This window comes from Pseudophryne corroboree, chromosome 6 (genome assembly GCF_028390025.1).
Source record: "Pseudophryne corroboree isolate aPseCor3 chromosome 6, aPseCor3.hap2, whole genome shotgun sequence".
In the NCBI taxonomy this organism is placed as follows: Eukaryota; Metazoa; Chordata; class Amphibia; order Anura; family Myobatrachidae; genus Pseudophryne; species Pseudophryne corroboree.
The window spans coordinates 669,053,950-669,076,325 of NC_086449.1; the positions used below are offsets into that span (position 1 = coordinate 669,053,950).

The window sequence follows — 22,376 nt, forward strand, 5'->3', positions numbered from 1 at the left end:
GAAGAAGTCGCTATAAGACGAAATGCGTTGGGTGAAAAATTTTTTATTTATTTATTTTTTATACTTACCGCACAATTTGAACAAATATTTGTTTATTCAATGACCAACATTGTATTGTAAAAAGTTTGATCACAAATGTAATTTTGGATTATGCTGTTTTAATAATAAAAATAACAAAAAGATGTATGTTTTTAACATATGGGTGTATTACATGTGTGAGGTATATATAAGGTAATCCTCTCTTTATATACATATTTATTAGAAGAATCAATATTAGACAAATATTTGATTAATCTGTCAAATAAGTGTGCTCCACAGGGATTTATGTTTTATATATATATATATATATATATATATGGAGACGGATAGCACACCTGTTAAATACAGCAGTAAAAGTCCCGGTGGCAGCGGTAGGTGCTCAGGCAGTGTACCAATATATCCAAAGAAGTCATCCACGGCACTCAGTAAATAATTCGCAAAGAGGCAGAGATATAGCAACGTTTCAAAGGATTTATTCCCTCATCGTCAGGCACAAAATACAGAAAAAAATCTCACCTTATACCCCAGGTAACCCACGTGTTGGAGGCGGCGTCCGGAAATCAGAGGGACGTCGTCCACAAAGGACGTCATCAACCGCTGCCCATTGCCATGGCCACCTAACAAAACAAACATATAGAGATATGGGATACAATGAAGTTACGGGAAGATGCATGACTATAAATTTTCACAATAGCATCCCAATGCAACTCACAAAAAAATATCATAATACACAATGAAACAATCAATAATCAGAGTGAAGAGAAAAAGCAGACCCCTAATCAGATGCACGTATAAATCCCCGACTGCTCGTTCAGGCCCTTAGGTGCTAAAGTCTGGAGCCGATGAATCCATCTGGCCTCGCACCTAAGTAATTTTAGCGACCGTCACCTCCTCTCACGTCAGGGGGGATATGATCAATTATGATATAACGTAGAGTGGCCAGACTGTGTCCTGCATTCAAAAAGTGCCTGGCGACAGGCTGGTCACTCTGCTTCTTCGTAAAAGCATTGCGTATGGCATACCTGTGTGCTGCCATACGCTCCTGCAAGGTACGTTCCGTTTTGCCGATATAACTTAAGCCGCACGGACATGTTAATAGATAGACTATATAACGAGTAGTACATGTAACTCTATGCTGAATAACGAATATCTGGCCGCTATGGGGATGATTAAATGTAGTACTAGCTACAAGAGAGCGGCAAGTCGTACAATTCAAACATTTATAACATCCCGGTTTACGACCTAAGAATCCAGAGTCAACTGTATTGACCCGTTGTGAAGTTATATCAGTCTTAACTACAAGGTCACGGATGTTCCGACCTCTAGTTTAACAATTCATTAAATTGGTTTCAGACAGATTAAGAGATTTATCAGTCTTAACAATGGGCCAGAGTTTTCTGCTGGATTGATTAATAATCTGGCTGGATGTATTAAATTGTGTCACCCATGGTATTTTGGGGGCCGTACTCTTGGTATCCTTGGGTTTCAGTAAAGCAGAATGAGGTATTCTAAGTGCTTTATTTTTTGCTTTAATAAGCATATCGTAATTATATCTCCTCGCCAGAAAATCAGAAATCATCTTATCAATGCTCTCAACTGCAGTTTGAGTGTCACAACAGATCCGACATACTCTAATAAATTGAGAGTATGGCAAGCCATATTTGAGTGGTTTCGGGTGAAAGCTACCCGCATGTAATATTGAGTTCCTATCGGTAGTTTTTTTAAATAAGGAGGTAACTAGCCGGTTACCACATGGTTCAATAGTGACATCCAGAAAATGTACACTAGTCTGATCGATATTATAGGTAAATTTAATAGGGCAATCTAATGCATTGTGTACCCTCATGAGATGATCTAAGGCATATTTGGAGCCAGTCCAAATAATAAACAAGTCGTCAATATAGCGACCAAAAAATAGAATATTATCAGAAACTGAGGGATTAGAGAAAAAAAATCTGTTTTTCCATGACAAACATATAAGCGTTAGCGTACGATGGGGCCACATTCGACCCCATCGCTACGCCAGACACTTGTAGGTAAAAATGGCCATCAAAATAAAAGTAATTGTGAGTTAAGATCATCTCAAGAATGTCACAAATAAAGTCAACCTTGGGACGTACATATAGCTCATGTTCAGAGATTAACTGTCGGACTGCCCTAATACCATCTTCATTAGGGATCACAGTATACAAACTAGTTATGTCGGCACTGCAAAGCCAGCTATTGACTGGAACATGAATCTCACCTAATTTATTCAAAAGAGCAGTCGTGTCAGATAAATAATTAACATGATTGGTGATACATGGTTGTAACAAAGAATCTAAATAAACAGAGCAGTTCTGAAACAACGATCCACGTGCGGAAATAATGGGTCGACCAGGCGGGCAAGTCAAATCCTTATAAATTTTGGGGAGGGTATAGATCAATGGCACCTTTGGAGATTTAGGGCAAAGTGCATCAGCCAATGATTGATCTATAACCCCCTCATTTACAGCTGATGAAAGCTTAGAAGATAATCTATCAACAAAAGCATCAGTCGGATCCCCATCTAGACGTCTATAAACTCTTGTGTCGCTAATTGCCGATTGATCTCATCTCGATATTGTTTTAAATCTTGTATAACAATTGCCCCGCATTTAAAGGGCTTCTTCTGTTCAGCCACAATTGCGGAAACTATTACCCGGTCTACCTTTGAACCATTTACGAATAATCCTTCTATTAAGACTTTCTCTCACATGCTTGACTTTGATATTAATAAAGATGTTTTGCAGGATCATGAAGCTATGTATAATAATTTATCTTTTGGTGAATCTGAGGCTTTGAAGTGTATTGCCAGTTATGATGATATAATAATTCGCCCCGCTGATAAAGGCGGGGCAATTGTTATACAGGATTTAAAACAATATTGAGATGAGATCAATCGGCAATTAGCCGACACTAGAGTTTATAGACGTCTAGATGGGGATCCGACTGATGCTTTTGTTGATAGATTATCTTCTAAGCTTTCATCAGCTGTAAATGAGGGGGTTATAGATCAATCATTGGCTGATGCACTTTGCCCTAAATCTCCAAAGGTGCCATTGATCTATACCCTCCCCAAAATTCATAAGGATTTGACTTGCCCGCCTGGTCGACCCTTTATTTCCGCACGTGGATCGTTGTTTCAGAACTGCTCTGTTTATTTAGATTCTTTGTTACAACCATGTATCACCAATCATGTTAATTATTTATCTGACACGACTGCTCTTTTGAATAAATTAGGTGAGATTCATGTTCCAGTCAATAGTTGGCTTTGCAGTGCCAACATAACTAGTTTGTAATGTATACTGTGATCCCTAATGAAGATGGTATTAGGGCAGTCTGACAGTTAATCTCTGAACATGAGCTATATGTAGAACCCAATGTTGACTTTATTTGTGACATTCTTGAGATGATCTTAACTCACAACTACTTTTATTTTGATGGCCATTTTTACCTACAAGTGTCTGGCGTAGCGATGGGGTCGAATGTGACCCCATCGTACGCTAACGCTTATATGTTTGTCATGGAAAAACAGATTTTTTTCTCTAATCCCTCAGTTTCTGATAATATTCTATTTTTTGGTCGCTATATTGACGACTTGTTTATTATTTGGACTGGCTCCAAATATGCCTTAGATCATCTCATGAGGGTACACAATGCATTAGATTGCCCTATTAAATTTACCTATAATATCGATCAGACTAGTGTACATTTTCTGGATGTCACTATTGAACCATGTGGTAACCGGCTAGTTACCTCCTTATTCAAAAAAACTACCGATAGGAACTCAATATTACATGCGGGTAGCTTTCACCCAAAACCACTCAAATATGGCTTGCCATACTCTCAATTTATTAGAGTATGTCGTATCTGTTCTGACACTCAAACTGCAGTTGAGAGCATTGATAAGATGATTTCTGATTTTCTGGCGAGGGGATATAATTACGATATGCTTATTAAAGCAAAAAATAAAGCACTTAGAATACCTCGTTCTGATTTACTGAAACCCAAGGATACCAAGAGTACGGCCCCCAAAATGCCATGGGTGACACATTTTAATACGTCCAGCCAGATTATTAATCAATCCAGCAAAAAACTCTGGCCCATTGTTAAGACTGATAAATCTCTTAATCTGTCTGAAACCAACTTAATGAATTGTTATACTAGAGGTCGGAACATCCGTGACCTTGTAGTTAAGACTGATATAACTTCACAACGGGTTAATACAGTTGACTCTGGATTCTTGGGCCGTAAACCGGGATGTTATAAATGTTTGAATTGTACGACTTGCCGCTCTCTTGTAGCTAGTACTACATTTAATCATCCCCATAGCGGCCAGAAATTTGTTATTTAGCATAGAGTCACATGTACTACTCGTTATATAGTCTATCTATTAACATGTCCGTGCGGCTTAAGTTATGTCGGCAAAACGGAACGTACCTTGCGGGAGCGTATGGCAGCACACAGGTATGCCATACGCATTGCTTTTACGAAGAAGCAGAGTGACCAGCCTGTCGCCAGGCACTTTTTGAATGCGGGACACAGTCTGGCCACTCTACGTTATATCATAATTGATCATATCCCCCCTGACGTGAGAGGAGGTGACCGGTCGCTAAAATTACTTAGGTGCGAGGCCAGATGGATTCATCGGCTCCAGACTTTAGCACCTAAGGGCCAGAACGAGCAGTCGGGTATTTATGCGTGCATCTGATTAGGGGTCTGCTATTTCTCTTCACTCTGATTATTAATTGTTTCATTGGGTATTATGATATTTTTTTGTGAGTTGCATTGTGATGCTATTGTGAGAATTTATAGTCATGCATCTTCCCGTAACTTCATTGTATCCCGTATCTCTATATGTTTGTTTTGTTAGGTGGCCATGGCAACGGGCAGCGGTTGATGACGTCCTTTGTGGACGACGTCCCTCTGATTTACGGACGCCGCCGCGAACACGTGGGTACCTGGGGTATAAGGTGAGATGTTTTTTTACTGTATTTTGTGCCTGACGATGAGGAAATAAATCCTTTGAAACGTTGCTATATTTCTGCCTCTTTGCGAATAATTTACTGAGTGCCGTGGATGACTTCTTTGGATATATATATATATATATATATATATATATATATAAAATCATGTGTTTGCAAATGCATGTAATCAATTATCTGAAATTCTATTACCAGATAGGTTCAAGTATTGTTACAGGTAATGGTCAGTGTGCTGGGGGGATACCAGGTGGGGGGAGCACCTCCCCTTTCTGTCTGATATATATATATATATATATATATATATATATATATATTATAAGGGCACGGTCGTGCCCTTATATTAAGGCTGAATCGAACAAACAGAATTCTCCCATAGGGAACTTCTGAGATGGGGGCATGGTGTTTGAGGAGCTACACCTCAAATGTTTTTAGACTAACTGAGCTGAAATTTGGCGTGAACGTGTACAATCATCAGCCGGTACTGTTTGCCAAATTTCAGGGCAAAATAATTCAAACTGAGTAAATGGGAACAATCTAAAGTTTCAACTGTCAGTTTTTTTTCTGTGACTTCCTGTTTGGCATTTTGTCACCGTTTTCCCATGTAGTGTATGAGAAGATTTTTGGGAAGGCATAACTCAGGATAGAGGATGAATTAAGACTTGGGGATTGTTTTATTAGATATAGCATGTCCCGGTGTAGTGCCTTTTGGGGTTAAGGTTTTTCAGAAAGTTACAGGGTTTTTTTTATTTAGTAAAACATGCCCCATTTTAAAGATAGGGCATTTCAATTTGTTGCGCCTGTGCAGTGGCCGCCAGCAGGGGGTGTACAGAGAGTAGCTTCACTTGGGTGTACAAACATGGCCGACATCACCCACTTAGCTAATTTTATCCGTGTATAGTAGAGGCTTTAGAGACATTTGCGTCATATTGCAGCGTAAGGGGTGGTGGGGGGGTGTTTTTTAGCTGTGCCGTGCAAACTGTGATTTTACGCTAGCAGTGCTCACATTAAAGAGTTTGAGTCTGTGCGGTGGTCAGGCAGCTCTTAAGGTATTAACATAGCTGCACCCACTTCAGTATCGTCACCAGCGGGAAATGTAAAAGTGCTTTGCGAAGTGTAAACAAGCTCCTGCACCTGAAGTAGACTGTTTTAGATTTGTTCGCACGATTCCCGTCCCTCCCACTCCACTGAGCCTGCCAGGTATGACAGGGCAGGAAGACAGGCAACCCTACTCCCACCATATGATCCGACTGCTCCACCTCAGTGAGATGCTGCAGCCATGGCCCCCAGCATATATTCGACCATCCACAGCAGCCGCCGATGCAGCAGCACCATAGCAAGAAACTCTCCTGCTGGGCTGGTCCTGAGATGGCTCGCACGGTGCCTGCCTATGGCATGGTAAGGTATAAGGTTCTGGGAGTTTTTTACGCAAATTTTTTAAAGGGGGCGTGGCCACACCGACACGATTAGACCACGCCCCCAACTTTCCCGGAATACGTCTTTCTTCTGCTCATGGATGTGTCTATTTCATGGCTCCTGCTGTCTTTTGTCAACATTGGGAGAGAGTTTACGTGTGTGCTGTGGGATCCCCCTCAACCCACCTCCCAGCATGTGATCTGCTGCAGTCACACCAGATAGCAGGCTCCCAGTACTTGGCTGTGCTGCAGCCATGTCACCCTGCTCCTGGCTGTAGAGGTGAATGGATGGAGAAGGGCTGCTGGAGAAGAGATCAAGATTGACTTATAATTCTTGCATTACATCTTCCTTTGTGCGGGTGCCCAGGGGACCCTCTCCTGCAGGGGTGCTGGGTGCTACTGGATGGCCACTCTCCATTACCCCCAACCCTAGACGAAATTGGGGGTTTTAAATCCTGTATTACAATTGCCTCGCCTTTATCAGCGGGGCGAATTATTATATCATCATAACTGGCAATACACTTCAAAGCCTCAGATTCACCAAAAGATAAATTATTATACATAGCTTCATGATCCTGCAAAACATCTTTATTAATATCAAAGTCAAGCATGTGAGAGAAAGTCTTAATAGAAGGATTATTCGTAAATGGTTCAAAGGTAGACCGGGGTAATAGTTTCCGCAATTGTGGCGGATCAGAAGAAGCCCTTTAAATGCGGGGCAATTGTTATACAGGATTTAAAACAATATCGAGATGAGATCAATCGGCAATTAGCCGACACTAGAGTTTATAGACGTCTAGATGGGGATCCGACTGATGCTTTTGTTGATAGATTATCGTCTAAGCTTTCATCAGCTGTAAATGAGGGGGTTATAGATCAGTCATTGGCTGATGCACTTTGCCCTAAATCTCCAAAGGTGCCATTGATCTATACCCTCCCCAAAATTTATAAGGATTTGACTTGCCCGCCTGGTCGACCCATTATTTCCGCACGTGGATCGTTGTTTCAGAACTGCTCTGTTTATTTAGATTCTTTGTTACAACCATGTATCACCAATAATGTTAATTATTTATCTGACACGACTGCTCTTTTGAATAAATTCGGTGAGATTCATGTTCCAGTCAATAGTTGGCTTTGCAGTGCCGACATAACTAGTTTGTATACTGTGATCCCTAATGAAGATGGTATTAGGGCAGTCCGACAGTTAATCTCTGAACATGAGCTATATGTAGGTCCCAATGTTGACTTTATTTGTGACATTCTTGAGATGATCTTAACTCACAACTTCTTTTATTTTGATGGCCATTTTTACCTACAAGTGTCTGGCGTAGCGATGGGGTCGAATGTGGCCACATCGTACGCTAACGCTTATATGTTTGTCATGGAAAAACAGATTTTTTTTTCTCTAATCCCTCAGTTTCTGATAATATTCTATTTTTTGGTTGCTATATTGACGACTTGTTTATTATTTGGACTGGCTCCAAATATGCCTTAGATCATCTCATGAGGGTACACAATGCGTTAGATTGCCCTATTAAATTTACCTATAATATCGATCAGACTAGTGTACATTTTCTGGATGTCACTATTGAACTATGTGGTAACCGGCTAGTTACCTCCTTATTCAAAAAAACTACCGATAGGAACTCAATATTACATGCGGGTAGCTTTCACCCGAAACCACTCAAATATGGCTTGCCATACTCTCAATTTATTAGAGTATGTCGGATCTGTTCTGACACTCAAACTGCAGTTGAGAGCATTGATAAGATGATTTCTGATTTTCTGGCGAGGGGATATAATTACGATATGCTTATTAAAGCAAAAAATAAAGCACTTAGAATACCTCGTTCTGATTTACTGAAACCCAAGGATACCAAGAGTACGGCCCCCAAAATGCCATGGGTGACACATTTTAATACGTCCAGCCAGATTATTAATCAATCCAGCAAAAAACTCTGGCCCATTGTTAACACTGATAAATCTCTTAATCTGTCTGAAACCAACTTAATGAATTGTTATACTAGAGGTCGGTACATCCGTGACCTTGTAGTTAAGACTGATATAACTTCACAACGGGTCAATACAGTTGACTCTGGATTCTTGGGCCGTAAACCGGGATGTTATAAATGTTTGAATTGTACGACTTGCCGCTCTCTTGTAGCTAGTACTACATTTAATCATCCCCATAGCGGCCAGAAATTTGTTATTTAGCATAGAGTCACATGTACTACTCGTTATATAGTCTATCTATTAACATGTCCATGCGGCTTAAGTTATGTCGGCAAAACGGAACGTACCTTGCGGGAGCGTATGGCAGCACACCGGTATGCGCAATGCTTTTACGAAGAAGCAGAGTGACCAGCCTGTCGCCGGGCACTTTTTTAAATGCGGGACACAGTCTGGCCACTCTACGTTATATCATAATTGATCATATCCCCCCTGACGTGAGAGGAGGTGACCGGTCGCTAAAATTACTTAGGTGCGAGGCCAGATGGATTCATCGGCTCCAGACTTTAGCACCTAAGGGCCTGAACGAGCAGTCGGGTATTTATGCGTGCATCTGATTAGGGGTCTGCTTTTTCTCTTCACTCTGATTATTGATTGTTTCATTGTTTATTATGATATTTTTTGTGAGTTGTATTGTGATGCTATTGTGAGAATTTATAGTCATGCATCTTCCCGTAACTTCATTGTATCCCATATCTCTATATGTTTGTTTTGTTAGGTGGCCATGGCAACGGGCAGCGGTTGATGACGTCCTTTGTGGGAATAAATCCTTCGAAACGTTGCTAGATTTCTGCCTCTTTGCGAATTATTTACTGAGTGCCGTGGATGACTTCTTTGGATATATATATATATATATATATATATATATATATATATATATAATCGTGTGTTTGCAAATGCATGTAATCAATTATCTGAAATTCTATTACCAGATAGGTTCAAATATTGTTACAGGTAATGGTCAGTGTGCTGGGGGGATACCAGGTGGGGGGAGCACCTCCCCTTTCTGTCTGATATATATATATATATATATATATATATATTAAAAGGGCACGGTCGTGCCCTTATATTAAGGCTGAATCGAACAAACGGAATTCTCCCATAGGGAACTTCTGAGATGGGGGCATGGTGTTTGAGGAGCTACACCTCAAATGTTTTTAGACTTACCGAGCTGAAATTTGGCGTGAACGTGTACAATCATCAGCCGGTACTGTTTGCCAAATTTCAAGGCAAAATAATTCAAAATGAGTAATTGGGAACAATCTAAAGTTTCAACTGTCAGTTTTTTTTCTGTGACTTCCTGTTTGGCATTTTGTCACCGTTTTCCCATGTAGTGTATGAGAAGATTTTTGGGAAGGCATAACTCAGGATAGAGGATGAATTAAGACTTGGGGATTGTTTTATTAGATATAGCATGTCCCGGTGTATTGCCTTTTGGGGTTAAGGTTTTTCAGAAAATTACAGGTTTTTTTTAATTTAGTAAAACATGCCCCATTTTAAAGATAGGGCATTTCAATTTGTTGCGCCTGTGCAGTGGCCGCCAGCAGGGGGTGTACAGAGAGTAGCTTCACTTGGGTGTACAAACATGGCTGACATCACCCACTTAGCTAATTTTATCCGTGTAGTAGAGGCTTTAGAGACATTTGCGTCATATTGCAGCATAAGGGGTGGTGGGGGGGTGTTTTTTAGCTGTGCTGTGCAAACTGTAATTTTACGCTAGCAGTGCTCACATTAAAGAGTTTGAGTCTGTGCGGTGGTCAGGCAGCTCTTAAGGTATTAACATAGCTGCACCCACTTCAGTGTCGTCACCAGCGAGAAATGTAAAAGTGCTTTGCGAAGTGTAAACAAGCTCCTGCACCTGAAGTAGACTGTTTTAGATTTGTTCGCACGATTCCCGTCCCTCCCACCCCACTGCCAGGTATGACAGGGCAGGAAGACAGGCAACCCTACTCCCACCATGTGATCCGACTGCTCCACCTCAGTGAGATGCTGCAGCCATGGCCCCCAGCATATATTCGACCATCCACAGCAGCCGATGCAGCAGCACCATAGCAAGAAACTCTCCTGCTGGGTTGGTCCTGAGATGGCGCGCACGGTGCCTGCCTATGGCATGGTAAGGTATAAGGTTCTGGGAGTTTTTTACGCATTTTTTTTAAAAAAGGGGCGTGACCACACAGACACGATTAGACCACGCCTCCAACTTTCCCGGAATACGTCTTTCTTCTGCTCATGGATGTGTCCATTTCATGGCTCCTGCTGTCTTTTGTCAACATTGGGAGAGAGTTTACGTGTTTGCTGTGGGATCCCCCTCAACCCACCTCCCAGCATGTGATCCGCTGCAGTCATCACAGATAGCAGGCTCCCAGTACTTGGCTGTGCTGCAGCCATGTCACCCTGCTCCTGGATGTAGAGGTGAGTGGATGGATAAGGGCTGCTGGAGAAGAGATCAAGATTGACTTATAATTCTTGCATTACATCTTCCTTTGTGCGGGTGCCCAGGGGACCCTCTCCTGCAGGGGTGCTGGGTGCTACTGGATGGCCACTCTCCATTACCCCCCACCCTAGACGAAATTGGGGGTGGTCTAGGGTGCAACAGACTAGCGGCTAGGGGTGGACAAAATATGGGGCATATGGGGCAGATGCAGTCTGTGATATGATGCTGCCCGGCCTGCTGCCTCCCGCCGGTGCGCAATGACAAGCAGCCATCACAAGCTCTAAGGTAGGTGCTAGAATCAAGGGGGAGGAGCTAGGCCTTCAGGATAGTTCTTCTACTATCCAAACCACCAACTACTCCCTTTAGTAACCGTGCCCGAAGCGTGGGGAGCAAAGCGAGCCCACAAGGGTACATTTCAGGTAACCTGTTTGGCCATAGCTCCATCCCCTGGTGATGCAGCTCCTCCCCCTGGTGACATTAGAGGTCCATTCTCCAACTTGGTTTTAGACCTTACCCTAGCTATAATTCGCAGCCGCCCATGGTCACTGTCAGATGCAGCCGGGTGCAGCCAGCCTGGAGTTACGTTGTGACGTCGAGGGGTGGAACCAAAGGGAGGGTGGATGCGGGCAGCTGGAAACCTGAATGTATGCAGATCCCGCCACAGCACTGACTGCTTGGCTTTGGGACCTGCCTGGTAAGGAGGGTAGAAGTGCCCACGCGCTTCGGGATGCTGGGGAGCTGAGCATACTGATGCTGGGCAGGAACAGCTGTGCAGCCACAGAAGAAAGGAAGATTAGGCCAAAGTACAGCAGGTAAATTTGCTTATGCTGCTATGGGAGGTCCTGTTGTGTGATAATTGGAGAGGCTGTATCTATCAGTGTGGCAGTCCTGCGTGTCTATGTATCAGTGTGGCAGTCCTGCGTGTCAGTGTGGCCAGTTCCATCTCTGTATATCTGTCTTACCATTTACAGATCGCAATGTCGGGTCCCACCCGGGAATTGGAAATGGGTCCTTTCCGGGTGGGACCTGGCATTGGACCCTACACACTGCAATCTCGACCCAGCAATTTGCTGGGTCAAGTTGCCATCTGGGGACGGAGCCGGGATCAGAGGCAGGTGCCTCTCCCTATGCAGTGAACGGGTACCGGGTCGCATCGACCCGGGTAACCTGTTCACACTGCGCCTGACCCAGTAATTACCCGGGAATAACCCTTTTTAAAACCCGGGTTGAATTACCGGGTCAAGCGACCCGGAAATTCGTCAATGTCCCCTTTCACACGGCACAGTGACCGTGTCAACCCGGAAATATACCAAGTCAAAACTGGGTTATTTGCACAGTGTGAAAGGGGTATCTGTGAGTCCGGTTCAGTCTCTGTATATCTGTCAGTGTGGCCGGTTCCGTCTCTGTATAGCTGTCAGTGTGGCCGGTCCCGTCTCTGTATATCTGTCAGTGTGGCCGGTCCCGTCTCTGTCTATCTGTCAGTGTGGCCGGTCCCGTCTCTGTATATCTGTCAGTGTGGCCGGTCTCGAGTCTCTGTAAATTTATCTGTTGGCCAAGTCCTGTCTGTATGTGTGTCAGTGTGCCCGGTCTTGTATGTCAATCTGAAAAGCCAGGGCAAGTTGGTTGCATTTGCCCCCCTGACTGAAAGTTGCCAGCCCCTGGATGGAGGGGAACTGGGTACTGTGCCCAGGGAGGGAGGGGTGCTGGGAACTGTGCCCAGGGAGGGGAGCTTGGAACTGTGCTCAGGGTGGGGGGGAGGGGACCTGGGAACTATGCGGAGGGAGGGGACCTGGGAACTGTGCCCAGGGAGGTAGGGAGGGGACCTGGGAACTTTGCCCAGGGAGGGAGGGCGGGAGCTGGGATATGTGCCCAGGGAGGGAGGGGAGCTGGCAACTGTGCCCAGGGTGGGAGGGAGGGGAGCTGGGATATGTGCCCAGGGAGGGAGGGGAGCTGGGAACTGTGCCCAGGGTGGGAGGGAGGGGAGCTGGGAATGAGAGGGAGGGGGAGCTGGGAACTGTGCCCAGTGGGAGATAGATGGAGGGAGGAGAGCTGGGAACTGTGCACAGGGAGGGAGGGAGGGGAGCTGGGAACTGTGCCCAGGGAGGGAGGGGAGCTGGTAACTGTGCCCAGGGAGGGAGGGGAGCTGGGAACTGTGCCCAGGGAGAGAGGGAGGGAGCTTGGAACGGTATTGTTTATACAAGATATTTTGTGTTCTTCCCTTCAATGTTCACTGAAGTAATTGCCAACCCTTGCAGACTAAACATTTAATCTTTAATTAGTTGCATTGCTTTAATCAGTGTCCACCAGGTCAGGAAAGTATTTACTGACTGGGAGTACAATAGCCACATTGCAGCTCCCCAACTCTGCCTCCTTCTGTGTTAATCTATGTACTGAGTCATCTGTGTATGTGCATGGTGTGACGTGAAGACGTAATGCTGCACTCGACAGGAGGTGATGGTGTGCTGAGAGATGACACTGGGTAGGTGATGGTGTTCTGAGAGACGACACAGGGGCAGGTGATTGTGTGCTGAGAGATGATGTGGGCGGTAGGTGATGGTGTGCTCAGTGCAGGGGTAGGTGATGATGTGACTGAGAAACGACACGAGGGGAAGGTGATGGTGGGCTGAGAGATGATGCAGGGGGAAGGTGATGGTGTGCTGAGAGACGATGCAGGGGGAAGGTGATGGAGTGCTGAGTGACACAGAGGGCAGGAGTTGACACGAGTCTGGTTGAACTGCTGTTCTATGATGATGATCTTATTAATATTTCTACACAAACAGGCATCTTCTGGACGATATGATTTCCTACATGAATAGTGAATACCAACTGAAGACGCCGTCTGCCTCAAAGGATACAGTTCTTCAGAGGTTCCACATTGTGATAAACCATCATATACTGTAGATAAGGTGCATGTCGAATTGAAAAGAATGTTCTCAGTGTGACGAGAAACAGGTGGCGTGTCATGTTGACACGCCCCATTTTCAGTGACCACGCCCCTTCTGGTATTTGGCCACACGCACATGACTTACTTTACTGGTCTTTTTGGGAGGGGGGACCCAACTGGGACCACCCATAACCAAAACTGTAGTTTCGCCTATGTCCCCCACTTTGACCTTACACACACCTTTGTGTGAGGGTGCAAGAAATTATGGCAAAGCTCCCAACCTGCACCTTTGCCCTCCCACATGGGTGGCACTTGTATCCTGACCCCTTTGATGCCATCCATCAGTTATTTCACTTACGTCCTAGAGGATGCTGGGGTCCACATTAGTACCATGGGGCATAGACGGGTCCACCAGGAGCCATCGGCACTTTAAGAGTTTGAGAGTGTGGGCTGGCTCCTCCCTCTATGCCCCTCCTACCAGACTCAATTTAGAAAATGTGCCCGGAGGAGCCGGTCACAGGATCCGGTCTGAAGATCAACAGTGTCTAGGTCGACAATGTTTAGGTCGACCACTATAGGTCGACAGTCACTAGGTCGACATGGATGGAAGGTCGACAGGGTTTCTAGGTCGACATGTGCTAGGTCGACAGGTCTAAAGGTGGACATGAGTTTTTCCCATTTTTTTTCTTTTTTTGAATTTTTTCATACTTAACGATCCACGTGGACTACGATTGGAACGGTAAAGTGTGCCGAGTGAAGCGGTAGCGGAGCAAAGGCACCATGCCCGAAGCATGGCGAGCGAAGAGAGCCATGCGAGGGGACGTTGTGCACTAATTTGGGATCCCGGTCACTCTACGAAGAAAACAACACAAAAAAAAAATCCTCATGTCGACCTTTAGACCTGTCGACCTAGCACATGTCGACCTAGAAACCCTGTCGACCTTCCATCCATGTCGACCTAGTGACTGTCGACCTATAATGGTCGACCTAAACATTGTCGACCTAGACACTGTCGATTTGATGAACCACACCCCCGGTCACAGCTAGGGGAGATCTCCTGAGTTTTCCTATAAAAGTAATTTTTTAGAGTTTATTATCTTACAGGGAGGCTGCTGGAAACAAAAAGACAAAATGGAGGCTGCGCTGAATTTGTTCAATATGACAACAATGATGATGTATCTAGTAATTGCACAATTTAATAATAAAGAATTAATACACTGAGATTTTAAGGTAAATACACCATAATAATAAAAGGTTAAAAAGCACAAATGGTACAATAAATGAATTTAGGGTTACCCAAACAGCCAGGAATTGAAAGAAGATTTAAAGACGGGAAGTCCATTCCAAAATTATTCCCCAAAGGTGTCAAAGTCCAGCGTAAGCAGATTTTAGTAGGTAAGCAGTGTCCAATGTATTGGCAAATTACCGCTAGAGGATGTAGTGCTCCGAGGTTTTAGATGGTGAGTTCCTCATGCAATACGGTAAATATAGTTAACCGGTTCAGCTTGCTATTAAAGTCCTCCAAGTGCAAATGGTGATCTGGATTAAATTAGGGGATGGTCCGGTCTTCCAGCAGTAAGTTCCTGGCATGGGTCCCTGTACAACTGACGCGTTTCACTGCAGTCAGCTAGCAGCTTCCCTGGAAACAGCTTCCCTGCAGCGAGGGACTGAGGGGGTGAGTAGTGTCCGCCCTGCGGGGTCTGAGCCACTATCTCCGCTGACTGGACACTGAGCACCAGAGGGGTCGGATCATTCTCCGCCACAGGGGACCACTTGCCCCAGCAGCATGCTGCCACCCCCTTGCAGAGCTGAAGAATCGGTGGCGAGTGAGTCACTGACCCCCCTAGCAAGCGGGGGATTGGTGTGAAGATGGTGGCACAGGGTAGGAGTGCAGTGTTAACTGCGCTCCGGGGATGGCTCATCGGTACATGGTGCGGCGCTGTGAGGGGTGCCCTGAGCCAGCTCAGACACCCTACACTGGTCCTGAAGCCTGTCGGGGTCCCCGGATCTCAGCCAGCACTAATTCCTCAGGCAAGTATGATTCATGAAGAGCGGGAAGACAGCGCCATTAAGGGGGCGGAGCTTCTCCTCAGAGCGGATCCAGCAAAGTTTCAGCGCCATTTTCCTGCCTGCACAGCACTGAGAAGGAGAAACACAACTCCAGCTATCTTCTAAGGGGGTTGTAAAAGGGTGGGGAGGATGTAATACGACTGTGTGTCCTATTAAGGTGCACAGTCACTCAGTGCTGACAAGGGGTCTGCCTTGCTGTGTGTGGGTTGGCTCCAATCTCTGTGTCTCTCTTGCCATTCTTGGGGGGGAAACTCTGTCTGCCCCCACGTGTGTGTGTGTGTGTGTGTGTGTGTGTGTGTGTGTGTGTGTGTGTGTGTGTGTGTGTGGAGTGTTTGGTGGTCTCCTTTAGCTATGTCCAGGAACACTGTGTCATATGCTGCAGAGGATTTGTCCTCCCAGGATGATCCCATTCCATGTAATCAGGATAGCACTGGTTTAGCACAGATACCAGCAAGGGAGCCTGAGTGATTTTCCTCTATCAAATCTTGGATTTCTCAGATTTCTGACAGGGTTGCAAGTAATGAATCTGCAGCCTGGGTATTACAGAGCTCTGTGGCAGTATGGCCGGTTTCTGGTACCTCAGGACGCTCCGTTATATACCCCTTTAAGCGTGCACTTGTGTATGTCACACAAGATGAATGGATACCGACTCTGACACCACAGACGGTGATGGGGATGTGTTGCGGGGGTCCGCATCTCTTGCAAAGGGGGTACAATTGTTGATAGAGGCTATCAGGGATGTGTTGAATGTTAATGATACCACACCTGGGCAGGTTGAGGAGGCCTTTCTCACTGAAAATAAAAAAGCCTCACTAACCTTCCTTGCATCAAAGGAATTGGATGCTATATTTGAGAAAGCATGGGAAAACCCTGAGAAAAAATTCCAGGTCCCTAAAGGGGTCCAGGTGGCGTTACCTTTCCCTGAGGAGGATAGGAAAAAATGGGAAAACCCGCCGATTGTTGACGCATCTGTGTCCAGACTCTCAAAGAAGGTGGTTTTGCCTGTTCCAGGATCTACCGCCTTAAAGGAGCCGGCTGATAGAAAAATTGATAACACCCTAAAATCAATGTACACTGTTTCAGGGGCCATATTACGTCCCACTATTGCTACTGCATGGATTGCAAAAGCAATAGTAAAGTGGTCGGCTACCTTACTTGAGGATTTGGATACGATGGATAGAGATGATGTTGCATTATATTTACGCAACATACATGATTCAGCAGGTTTTATGGTAGAATCCATGAAAGACCTGGGTTCCATGGCTGCGGGAATCTCTTCCATGTCTGTTTCAGCTCGTTAGGGACTGTGGCTGCGCCAGTGGTCGGCCGACGCGGAATCCAGAAAGAGTGTGCAATCCCTACCTTATACAGGTCAGGCTCTCTTTGGGGAAGCTCTAGACGCGTGGATATCCACGGCTACAGTTGGTAAGTCTCTTCCCTCAGCAGCACTTGCTCCAAAGAAATTCTTCTCTTCAGGTGCAACGCAGTCCTTTCGGTCAAACAAGCCTAGAAAGGCCAGAACGTCCAATACCTTTTTTAGGGGAGGCCGAGTTAAGCCCAAGAAACCTGCCGCTGCAGGTTCCCAGGACCAAACGCCTTCTTCAGGTACGCAAAAGTCCTCCGCATGACGGTGGACCACACGGCCTGGAGGTGGGGCCGGTCGGAGCGAGACTCAGACAATTCAGTCACGTCTGGGTATCGTCTGGCCTAGATCCCTGGGTGATAGATATTGTGTCCCAGGGATACAAGCTGGAATTTCAAAATCTCCCTCCACACCGATTTTTCAAATCAGGCTTGCCAGTTCTACTGGCAGACCTAACTGTACTACAGGAACCTGTCCAGAAGTTGGTGGAGGCACAGGTCATTGTACCAGTTCCTCCTCATTTACAAACCACAGGTTACTAATCGAACCTTTTCGTGGTACCGAAACCGGATGGTTCGGTCAGGCCCATTCTGAACCTAACATCACTGAACCCCTTTCTAAAGGAGTTGAAGATGGAGTCCCTCAGGGCGGTGATATCAGGTCTGGAAGAGGGGGAATTCCTGGTATCCCTGGATATCAAGGATGCGTACCTCCACATTCTGATATGGCTTCCGCATCAAGCTTATCTCCGTTTCGCATTGCTGGACTGTCATTTCCAGTTCCAGGCCCTGCCATTCGGCCTCTCCACAGCACCGAGGGTGTTTACCAAGGTAATGGCAGAAATGATGGTTTTCCTCCGCAAACAAGGGGTGAACATCATTCCATATTTGGACGATCTGCTGGTAAAGGCATCGTTCAAAGAGAAGCTGCTGCAGTCCATTGTTCTCACAACACGCCTCCTCAAGAGTCATGGTTGGATTCTGAACCTTCCAAAGTCACATTTGGAACCAACCCAGAGGTTGTCATTTCTGGGTATGATCCTGGACACAGAAGTGCAGAATGTGTTTCTTCCGCAGGAAAAGGCGTTGGTGATTCAAACTTTGGTCCGGGATGTCCTGAAGCCAGCCCGGGCGTCGGTTCATCAATGCATTCGCCTGTTGGTAAAGATGGTGGCCTCTTACGTGGCTCTCCAGTACGGGAGGTTCCACGCTCGGACCTCCCAACTAGATCTCCTGGACAAGTGGTCGGGATCTCAACTCCACATGCACCAGAAAATTTGTCTGTCGACAAGGGCCAGGATTTCGCTCCTCTGGTGGTTGCAATTATCTCACCTTCTGGAGGGCCGCAGGTTCAGGATTCAGGAATGGGTCCTTCTAACCACGGATGCGAGCCTTCGGGGCTGGGGAGCAATCACTCAAAGAGTAACCTTCCAAGGACGATGGTCAAGCCTGGAATCCGGCCTGCCCGTCAACATTCTGGAACTAAGAGCCGTCTACAACGGTCTTCTTCAGGCCACCCTCTTCTAAGAAATTGGGCCATTCAAGTGCAGTAGGACAACGTAACAACAGTGGCTTACATATACCGACAAGGCGGAATGAAGATCAGAGCGGCAATGTCAGAGGTGACAAGAATACTCCTCTGGACAGAAAAACACACGTTGGCGCTGTCAGCCATCTTCATTCCGGGAGTAGACAACTGGGAAGCAGACTTCCTCAGCAGACACAATCTCCATCCGGGTGAGTGGGGTCTCCATCCGGAGGTGTTCAAGGAAATAACAGACCTTTGGGGATTACCCCAAATAGACATGGTGGCCTCTCGTCTCAACAAGAAGCTCCGGTGTTATTGTTCCAGGTCGAGGGACCCACAGGCAGTGGCAGTGGATGCCCTGGTGTCTCCGTAGGTGTTCCAGTCGGTGTACATGTTTCCTTCACTTCCACTCACCCCGAAAATCCTAAAGTTTTACAGGTTCGATACTTTGACTGAACTTCAGATCATCAGAGGCCAATCAGTTCTGCAGGAGCCTCAGCGCTCTCCCAACCGTTCTGGGAGCTTTGGTACATCCCCATGGTACTAATGTGGGCCCCAGCATCCTCTAGGATGTAAGAGAAAATAGGATTTTGGGACCTACCGGTAAATCCTTTTCTCGTAGTCCGTAGAGGATGCTGGGTGCCCGCCCAGCGCTTCATTTTCCTGCAAATGTTATTTGGTTAAGTACAACTTTGTTTTAGTTGAGTACTGCATTGTTACTTGGTAAGTAATGTCTAAGCTGTTGCTGAATGTTCAAGCTAGGTTAGCTTGATGTGCCTTGTGTGTGAGCTGGTGTGAATCTCGCCACTATCTGTGTTAAATTCTTCTCTCGAAGATATCCGTCTCCTCGGGCACAGTTCCAGACTGAGTCTGGTAGGAGGGGCATAGAGGGAGGAGCCAGCCCACACTCTCAAACTCTTAAAGTGCCAATGGCTCCTGGTAGACCCATCTATACCCCATGGTACTAATGTGGACCCCAGCATCCTCTATGACAGTGGTTCCCAAACTTTTTTGAATTACGGTGCCCTACAGTATCAGATTTTTTTTTCACCCCTAGGCAAAAAGTTTCTTATTGGGAAATTTTGAAAGAAATTTTTAATTAGGTAAATTGTGTTTATATGTCATCCTTAGGGTCAGTTATGTGGCGAGGGACAGGATTCACTTCTGTTTGTCCACATATTTTATGACTGACAGCCACCAGCACTGGTTTGGCCTTTTACATTGACCATAAATAATTTGAATTGCCCCTAGACCACCAATCATAGTCACCCCTGCGTGTGTCCCGAGGCGCCCCAGGGTGCCACGGCACACAGTTTGGAAACCAATGCTCTACGGACTACGAGAATAGGATTTACCGGTAGGCAACCAAAATCCTTTTTTTATACCCCTATCCAGCCCTGTCTGTGCTGATTGACCCTTGTGTGGTTCCTTGCAAAAGCAGATCATCATTATGGGCCCTATGGCCATTGATTGTGATGTCTCATCTCTTCCCAACTCTCCCCTCTGCTTCCTGAGTGACAAGGGGTGGCTGGCTGATAATGAGGGAGAGGCAGTGCCGCCGGAGATAACAGCCAGGCAGATAAGAGGAATAGCTTGCCTGCAGAGCCAGACCATCTCACTGCCCATCCAAGCCATGCTGATCTGGACCTGGCCAGCCAATCCGCGCTGATCTACACTCGGCCCAAGAAGTACATTTATGAATGTATCTGGGTACATCCACCTCACAGCGGTCACCCACTATCTCCCTGTCACCTCTGCCTCTCTAGTCACCCGCTATCTCCCTGTCATCCACTATCTCCCTGTCATCCCAGCCTCCCCAGTCGCCTACTATCTCCCTGTCACGCGCAGACCGCAAGGTTCCCACCACAGGCGATAATGGGGATTTATCTCCCCATTACAGCCTATGTGCTCTGCTTGATTGGCAGGCCAGGAGCGCATAGCTAATCAGGAGCGCGCTATAACCTGGTGCTCCCTGATTGGCTGACGGGTCCCCAACTGACAGACGTCATGAGGGATCCTGGCATTTGGGAAAAGCACATGGATTCCCTTTAGTTGCGAGGATTGGGTTGTTTTGTTTTTCTTTTTTACCCTGTGGATGCCTACTTGGAACAAAGAGGACCGATCGCCGCCAGATTGTTGGTGAGTATTATTTTTCTTCTTTTTTAGGTACCCTAATGGATTCTACTGGAGAAGAGGATGTGAATGGCGGCGTGGGATGTAGGTAAGTATGTGGAAGTGTGTTTTAATAAACTTATACTGTCACGGTGTGTTTCTTTATTTAAATATTTATTTTGTTTTGTAACTACAGGTACCAGCTGTTTTGGAACTACAGGTACAGGTAAGACACATGCTGGTACCTGTGGTTCTCCAAGTACCAGCATTGTGGTTCTCCAAGTACCAGCATGTGGGGGAAGCTTGCTGGGACCTGTAGTTCCATAACAAAAGACAATGTTTATTTAATTTCTTTTTTTTTACACTTTCAATGGCTATCAGCCTGGCACCCAAAGGCCTTGGGTGCCTGTTGGGGGGGGACCCCTTTATTTAAGGGGTCCCCACTCCCCCAGGGAATCCCGCTCAGTGGTGACTAGTTGGGGTGTGCGTTGCTGCGGCCTCAGTAACCTGAACGTGTCTAAAACTAAAAGTATCCCCCGGCTGTCGCATTACCTCCCTGGCTAGGGGAGCCTGGTACTGGTTTTAAAAATACGGGGGACCCCTATTTATTTTGTCCCCTGTATTTTTTGAACCAGGACTGGTCCAAGACCCCAGTGCTGTATGTTGAAATACGGGGAACCCCTAGTCAATATTGTTCCCATATTTTTGCAACCAAGATGGGCTCAAAGAGCTTGGTGCTGGTTGTGCTTTTGGGGGTGGCCTGCACGTAATTTTTTTTTTTACAATTTCTTCCCTGTTCCATACAGAAGCATGCATGAATCACAGTGATCTGTGCATGGTTCTGGCTTAGTGCACAAAGTAATGAAAACATGTCTTAAATTTATTACTAAAAACCGCATGTTTCCTTTACTAAAAAATTGCAAAACATTGCATGCGACTCCCGTTTTTTTAACCCCAAAAATTGCACCCTATTACAATTGTGATTTTTAGCATAAAATCAGACGTTACAAACGTGCGATTTGATGCAATTTTTTTGGAAACCTGAAAAATCGCACTCCATTACATTTGGCCCCAAATATTTATTCTTACAGTGAAATTATTTCTTACATTTCTGAATAAAAAAAAATTAAATAAAAAAATGCTATGAAATTCCATAGACAAAAAAACTTACGGTTTCACATGTCCCATTAAGGCTTCTTACACATGATGTGGCATTTCAGACAGAGCCGGCCCTAACCAATATGATGCCCTAGGCAAGCTTTTGGCTGGTGCCCCCTAGCACCACCGCTAGTTCCGCCTCTGACCCTGCACCCCTTTCCCAGCACCATCAACCCCCACCCATAGCAGCCCATTTTTTGTTTTCCTACCCCCTGTAATTTAAATAAGAACAGTGTGCACATTCGGCGCACAGACCAAAAAGGTATGTGTTTTGCTGGCAAGGGGCATGGCCACACAATAGTACCCCCAATTCAAATTATGCCTCACAGTAGTTCAACTTTATTCTAGAGATCTGCACTTG

General features: G+C 45.7%; 1 protein-coding gene across 4 annotated transcripts in view; it reads right to left on the reverse strand.

Annotated features, from left to right (window-relative positions):
* The window catches only part of SLC23A1 (solute carrier family 23 member 1), an 894,224-nt gene that overhangs the window by 615,715 nt on the left and 256,133 nt on the right, over positions 1 to 22,376 (reverse strand). The window lies entirely within an intron of this gene.